Here is an 8,528-nt window from a genome sequence, read left to right as displayed (position 1 = left end):
TTATTTAAAAAATGATTAACTAATTAACAGATAATAAAGCAAAAATTGATGGAAAAAGTAATTACGTCTCTAAAGATTAGTTTTATTTTCACTTTTTATNAGTGTTTCCCAACCTTTTTTGTGCCATGCCCCACCTGAGCCTTTCTAAAATTCTTATGCCCCCTATGTAACATATACGCAATTTTTAATATTAAAAAATTGAATTGTTCACTTAGGAAAAATGATAGGCTTTAGGAAGAAATCACTAGGAAATTGTTAGCGAAACACGGTAAGTAAATTTGCAAAACATATAATGAAAAACTAAAATTCAAATTCAAAATAATTTTAATAAAGATTTTTCTATGATAATTTAATATTTTAATTTAGTGAGATCCTTGCGCTTGATGCTTGCTGCACAAAGATTTTATGTTAGGTTCCAATTTGGTTAGCCTCAGCCTCAAATCTCCCCGTTGTGTTATATGCAGATGATTTCTTTTTTTACCAGTAAATAATTCACAGTACTAAATCCACATTCAGCTAAATATGAAGATGAAAACGGTAACAAAAAATCTCTTGGATATTTGATTGATTTTGTGTATTTCACTTCTGTTTCCTCACAAAGCCATGCCATTACTTCTTTTATATTACATAAAATTTTAACTGACTCATCATTTTGCATTTCTGCGAGTTCCTCTTGATACTGCCTATTCGATATATCAGACAAATCCACTAACATTATCTGCATCATCCATGTTTTAAAATCAATTTGTTTTAAATCTGAAAATCTTTCTTTTAAATCAGCCGATAGAATTTTTGGATGATCGACAATAACAAGTAAAGGGGTATCATTTACTTCACGTTTTTGAAGCTTATAAACTGTTCAAAGTTTTTGTTGTTAATATATTTCTGACATAACTCAATAAGGGTAATGAAACCAAATATCTTCGCCTTTGCATCAACAAGAGTTTTATTTGTTCCTTAAAGTTGCTTATTTAATACATTAAGTTTTTCAAAGATATTGGCTAAATGACTCACAGATGCTTTACCATCGACTGTTAAGTGATACTTCATTTCAGGTTTGTTGCTTAAAGAATCACTAGCAGTATCAAACAATTCCATAAATCTTTTCAAGCAGTTCCCTTTAGAGAGTCATTTTACTTCAGAGTGAAGTAAAAGTCTCACATGGTCTGCATTTTGTTCTTCACAAAATAGCTTGAAAAAACATTCACATTTGGCATTAGCTTTAATAGCATTGATACACTTTATTACTGAATGCAGTACTTCATTTAGAACTGGCGAGATGTTTTTAGCTACCAAGTTTTCCCTATGAATAACACAATGCACAAGAATCATCTCTGGGTTCTCATCTTTCATCAATTTTAAGTAGCCATTTTTCTTACTCATCATATCAGGTGCACCATCTGCAGCACTAGCTGTTGTTGTTTCTAATACCACTTGCCATACTAGCAAGTCTGCTTGGTGAAACCGAGCAAATTTAAGGCAGAGTGTGCGTTTCTTGTTTTTCAGTGGTGCCATCTATGACCAAGATTTCGACTTCTGCCACACCATACGTCGCACCCGTTTATACGGCGGACCCATTCATACATCCTTTCATTCATCCACAGATCGTAATTTTGACCTGAATCAGAGAACAATCGATCTCCAATCCCGTACCCCCAGCGGTATTGATTGGTTTTGGAAACATGAAGAACTTTTGCGACTCGACAGATTTAACGTGCAACAGTCACTTTACAACACGGGGAGTCTTCGGCAGGCGGGGTTCGAACCCACGAACTCTCTTACATGGGTCCAGACCCCTACCGACCAGGCTATCCCGGTTTACACTAGATGTTACATTTTTTTGGTATGCTATTAACATCTAAGTAGTTTTTTTAGCTTATTATATAATATCTTTGAAGGTAGTGGTGCTTTCCAATCTTTTACAAAACGACATTTTCTTAGGAAAATGTCCATTATCAATATATCTTACGTAAGTTATCAATAATGCCACACTGTCTATCGAAGTTGATTCATCTATTTGCAATAAGAATTTTCCTGTTTTTGGCTTTTCAGCAAGTTATTTTTCAATATCTTCACTCATTTCGTCTATTCTTCTGCTAACAGTAATGTTACTGAGCGGCATAGCTTTTACATCTTTGTCATCTTTTTCAAGAACCGTTTTAAGAAATGCTGATATTGACGATTTGATGAAATTCTCTTCTATAGTATCTATGATTTTTTCCAGATTTAGCGATGAATAAAGAAATTTGATAATTATCCTCAAGAATACGATTATGAGTTGAAGTGTGAGCAGTAAATAGAGACTTTACTGTTGTCCTATTTTCAAAATTTTTCTTTAAAGTTTGAAAGTAATATAAATCTGAATTAATATGAGCATTATGTTTCACCTTCAAATGCGCCTCAAGACGACCTCATTTCATTGATTTGTTGGTCAAGCATTGCTGGCATAAAAGACATACTATGGTATTGATTTCAATCACTTAATGTTGCGAAGCACTACAGAAGTTGTTGCGAAGGGCCAGTCAGAAGCGAACAACTGCGTTGTTTAGCGAGATTTTAAAGCGTCCGGGGGTCCACGTGGAGCCTGCCGTCTGGCACAAGGAGGTTAACTTGACGACGCCAAAAGCTCAGTTGATATTTTGGTCTCTTCAAACGAACTTATAATATTTATTGGCAGCAATTATTTAAGAATTTGCTTTTTTCTTTCAATTTTGGCACCGAAATCTAGCATCTATATATATATTTCTCTTACACGGCGACAAAAAAAGCCTCATTGCAACTCCCCGAATGGCAACGCTAGAAAATCGACCAATGATTGCCGCTAAAAATGTCGCATGCTAAATCTAGGTGAGATGGCTCAACATATAGTGCTTTTAAAAACGGANGTTAAATGAAAAAAATATATATTGTAGCCATACTAATATCAAAGTTCTCACGTATTATAGTCATTTTTTAACGCAAAATATAGCCAAGTTTATTTATACAAACTTAAATGAACTTGGTTGTGTATCAGGATATATTGGGAAATAATTTATTGCCTCTAGCTCCTTTCATAACATATGGAGATCAAATGTTCCCACATGGCAATCATACTACATATTCAACTAAATCCTGGATGAAAGCGAATGACGTTGAATCCCTTGACTAGCCATTCCGTAACCCAGATCTGAATCCTGCATGAAAACCATGTGGGACATGTTAGCAAGATACGTTTACAAATCTGACCAACAAATCAAGAGCAAGTCAGATTTGATTGATGCAATAGAGATGTCTTGGAACAATATTGACACATATATTTCATAAAATCTATCTGGGTCCATGAATACGAGATTAACAGATGTAATCGAAAACAAAGGAGAGATAATATATAGAAGGATATAAAAGATAAATATAGATATATAATGGATAGGTAGATTTTGCAATAGTTGTTTTGCTTACAACTGTCTTCATATTAAAATATAGGCGTCATATTTTCGGAAAATACCCATACTAGACAGAAATATTTATAGAACATCTTTAAAGAATGTCCTAGTAAGTTCAAAACATACTAAATCCAGTACATATGTAGAGACAGCAGTATAGTGGACATTTAACGATTATTTTTTAGAATCTTTTGCAATACAAGAAGGTTTTATTGAGTCCTAAACACACAAAAACTGGCGCATACATAGAACTAGCATCATAATGGACACTTTACAAATTTTTAAACTTTTTTTTCAGCGTTTCTTTATAAATAACTAGTATCCCATTAGATATATAGGCATCATATTTTTTTAAAGCCCCTATGCTTGCATTGAAATATTTATGGAACATTTTAAAGAAAACCTTATTTGGACAAAATTTTTAAATATCAGAGCGTTGGTGCAACAAACGCTAAAGTAGAAATTTTGCAAATTTCTTATATATACAACTTTTTTTTGCAATAGATATTTTATTTGAAACTGGTTTCACATTAAAATCTGAAATTCATATTTTCTGAAAATACCCATACTTGACAGAAAAATTCATGCTTTAAATATGCAAGGCTTTACTTTTATCAAAAAACAAATATATATTTAAAAATTCTGCAAATGCGTTTTTTAAGGACTAAGTTTTTTTTCTTTATTGATTTGGTTCAACTTATCGTCATTATGACATACTAAATTTGTTATATTCAATAATTAAAATTGTTCTTATGGTTTACTCATGCATTTTCGTTAAAAGAAAAGTCTTTAAATCAGTGTTTCCCAACCTTTTTTGTGCCATGTCCCACCCAAGCCTTTGTAAAATTCTTATGCCCCCCCACCATGTAACATATACGTAATTTTTAATATTAAAATATTGAATTGTTCACTTAAGAAACTTAAAAACTAAAGTTCAAATTCGAAATAATTTTAATAAAGATTTTTCTATAATAATTTAATATTTTAATTCAGTGAGATGCCTGCGCTGGATGATTGCTGCACAGAGAATTTATGTTAGATTCCAATTTGGTTATCTTCAGCCTCAAGTCTCCCAGCTATGTTATGTCCAGACGATTTCTTTACTTTTACCAGTAAATCATTTACAGCACTAAATCCACATTCAGCTAAATATGAAGATGGAAACGGTAACAATAGTTTTCTTGTATATTTGGTTGAATTTGGGTATTTTATTTCTGTTTCCTCACAAAGCCATGCCATCACTCCTCTTTTATTCAATAAAGTTTTAACTGACTCATCATTTTGCATTTCGGCAAGTTCTTCTTGATACTGCATATTTGATATATCAGACAAATCCACTAACATTATCTGCATCATCCATGTTTTAAAATCAATTTGTTTTAAATCAGAAAATCTTTCTTTTAAATCAGCCGATAGAATTTTCAGATGATCGACAATAACAAGTAAAGCAGTATCATTTACTTTACATTTTTGGAGCCAATAAACTTTTCAAAGTTTTTGGTGTTAATATATTTCTGACATAACTCAATAAGGGTAATGAAACCAAATATGTTTGCTTTTGCATCAACAAGAGTTTTGTTTGTTCCTTGAAGTTGCTTATTTAATATAGTTAGTTTTTCAGAGATATCGGTTAAACAGTAACAAATGCTTTACCATCGACTGTTAAGTGATGCTTCATTTCAGGTTTGTTGCTTAAAAAATCACTAAGAGCATCAAACAGTTCCATAAATCCTTTCAAGCAGTTCCCTTTAGAGAGCCATCTTACTTCAGAGTGAAGTAAAAGTCTCTTTGTTCTTCATAAAATAGCTTGAAAAGACGTTCACATTTGGCATTAGCTTTAATAACATTGATACACTTTATTCCTGAATGTAGTACTTCATTTAGAACAGGCGAGATGTTTTTAGCTACCAAGTTTTCCCTATGAGTAACACAATGCACAAGTATCATTTCTGGGTTCTCATCTTTCATCAATTTTAAGTAGCCATTTTTTTACCCATCATATCAGGAGCACCATCTGCAGCACTAAATGTTATATTTTTTTGTATGTTATTAACATCTAAGTAGTTTTTTTAGCTTATTATATAACATCTTTGGATATAGTGGTGCTTTCTAATCTTTTACAAAACACCATTTCTTCAGCAAAATGCCCTTAATCAATATATCTTACGTAAGTTATCAATACTGCCACACTGTCTATTAAAGTTGATTCATCCATTTGTACTGAGAATTTTCTTGTTTTTAGCTTTTCAACAAGTTGTTTTTCAATATCTTCACTCATTTCGTCTATTCTTCTGCTAACAGTAATGTTACTGAGCGGCATAGCTTTTACATCCTTGTCATCTTTTTCAAGAACGATTTGATGAAATTCTTTTCTATAGTATGATTTTTTCCAGATTTAGCGATGACTAAAGAAATTTGATAACTAGCCTCAAGAATACGATTATGAGTTGAAGTGTGAGCAGTAAATAGAGACTTTACTGTTGTCCTATTTTCAAAATTTTTCTTTAAAGTTTGAAAGTAATATAAATCTGAATTAATATGAGCATTATGTTTCGCCTTCAAATGCGCCTCAAGACGACCTCATTTCATTGATTTGTTGGTCAAGCATTGCTGGCATAAAAGACATACTATGGTATTGATTTCAATCACTTAATGTTGCGAAGCACTACAGAAGTTGTTGCGAAGGGCCAGTCAGAAGCGAACAACTGCGTTGTTTAGCGAGATTTTAAAGCGTCCGGGGGTCCACTTGGAGCCTGCCGTCTGGCACAAGGAGGTTAACTTGACGACGCCAAAAGCTCAGTTGATATTTTGGTCTCTTCAAGCGAACTTATAATATTTATTGGCAGCAATTATTTAAGAATTTACTTTTTTCATTCAATTTTGGCACCGAAATCTAGCATCTATATATATATTTCTCTTACACGGCGACAAAAAAAGCCTCATTACAACTCCCCGAATGGCAACACTATAAAATCGACCAATGATTGCCGTTAAAAATGTCGCATGCTAAATCTAGCTGAGATGGCTCAACATATAGTACTTTTAAAAACGGAAACTGAAATAACCAGATAGAGCATAAGCTAGGCAGAAGTGAGTAGTCTTTGTCGATAGATCTCTATTTTAGTATTTTGTCGAAAGCGCTTTTTTTTCACGAATTTATATATTACGAATTTATTTGACGATTTTTGATTTATATCACGAATTTATTTGTTTTACTAGAATTTACTTGTTTATGCAGGTTTTTCCATTGCAATTCACTTATTTCAATTTTTAATAGATTTAATTATAGCCAAAATTTTAACCTTTCTAAAGAGATATCAGTTTTAGAAATTTTATCTTAAGATTTTATACTATAGCACATTTCTAATAGGTTTAACGAATTACATGTCATTTATTTGAATTCAAATTTATTTTAATGACTTAGTATTTACTAAAAAGATGTTTGTTTTTTTTTAAAAAAAGTTGTTATATGGATTTGAATGATTGTTTTGAATTCTTAAATTTTGTACATTTGCAATGTACCTAAGTTAGTAGCGAGCGAAGCGATCTTGGTTTACGAATCAAACCATATAAAATTGCGTAGCAATTTTCGGGGGTTGGCGAGCGTTAACGAGCAGGGGGCGCAGCCCACTAGATGCATTTAAATGGCCCGAAACACAAGGGTAAGACGCGTGTCGATTCCATTTTCGAATTGCCCCCTTTAACAATCAAATTGCCCTCTCCCCCCCCCCATGGGACTTGAGCCCCACGTTGGGAAACATTGCTTTAATTTTTTTTTTGCTATAACTTTAATGATGGCAAATTTAAGCTGTGTTTAGTCTTTGTAAAATAAAAATATATTATTATTTTGGGTAAATTAGCATTTTTTTACAACACAGCAGAGCTCTTTTAAATTTCTTATATAAAATATACATAAATCCTACATATTATTTGAAATTTAGCTTTTAAACGCTTTTTTAAATAAAACTAAATAGTAGTATAACTGGTATAACTAAATAGTAGTATAACTGGGGAAATCATTTCAAATAGGAAAATTGTAACATTGACAAACCTTGCATTAAAAAAAAATAGTTTCTTCAACTAGAGAATTTTCCCTGCTTAATGTCGAACCTTATTTCTCTCTATAAGGATTTTGTTTAAGCTTAAATCACTTTGAATCTCTTTAACTTCATTTAAAGATTTGCATTCCTGTTTTTCAACGAAATATTTTTTTTTGTTCAATATATAAGTTATAGAATATAATATAATGAAAAATTTGTATTAGGTCAATTCTATGTAGCAGCCTTCTCTACTTGAGATCACTTTTGAGAGTCTCGGAACTTTTTTCCATAGACTTTGTCTCGAAGAAAAACTTTCGGAGAGATCATTAAACTGACCCCCACTGACCGGGTGAACATCCTGCACTAAATGCAAAAAGGTCAAACAAAAAAAACATGAAAAAAATTTATATTACCGAAACAAATAAATAATTTAAACTGTATGTTAGAGCCTTTTTTGAAGAGCCCTGAAAAAGATCGAATAACTCATTTTGCAGTCAGAGTGCCCTAAGACGATGCTAATAATGATTTATTTTTTTAAAGTGGAAAGTTAAATTAGGAATAAAAGTTATTTGAGAAAAAAATAAGCAACTCAAACTAATAAACTTCTTCCCATCCTTAAGAGCTAACAAATTTTCATGATATAAATTTGAATACAAACATAAACCAAAAACATAATTGCGTAATTATTCAAAATGGTAAATTTGTTTTTAGGCCTAATTAGTTACATGAGTAGGGATCATTTTTATTGACGCTAAATTTTAATCATCGTTCTGGTTTTCGTGACGCCAACACAAGTTGACTTTCCGCACCGAGAAAATTACGCAAAAATTAAAATCGTTTGAGAAAAATCATGTATCTTCGATAACATTTTAAAGTCAATGAAGATAACCCTTAAGAATGACCAACCTCTATTGACTGTCACTTTATTGTGGAACCGAGAAGATACTAGACCTTGGGAAAGAAATAAAATCGAATGTTATACCAGTGTTACAATGTAATACCGTTTGAGAAGTTTGAAATATCAAATTCTTTAGATAGGGGTGATATGCAGATAAAGGATGAAGAA

This window comes from Parasteatoda tepidariorum, chromosome 6 (genome assembly GCF_043381705.1).
Source record: "Parasteatoda tepidariorum isolate YZ-2023 chromosome 6, CAS_Ptep_4.0, whole genome shotgun sequence".
NCBI classification, from domain to species: Eukaryota; Metazoa; Arthropoda; class Arachnida; order Araneae; family Theridiidae; genus Parasteatoda; species Parasteatoda tepidariorum.
This window is presented reverse-complemented; position numbering follows the sequence as displayed.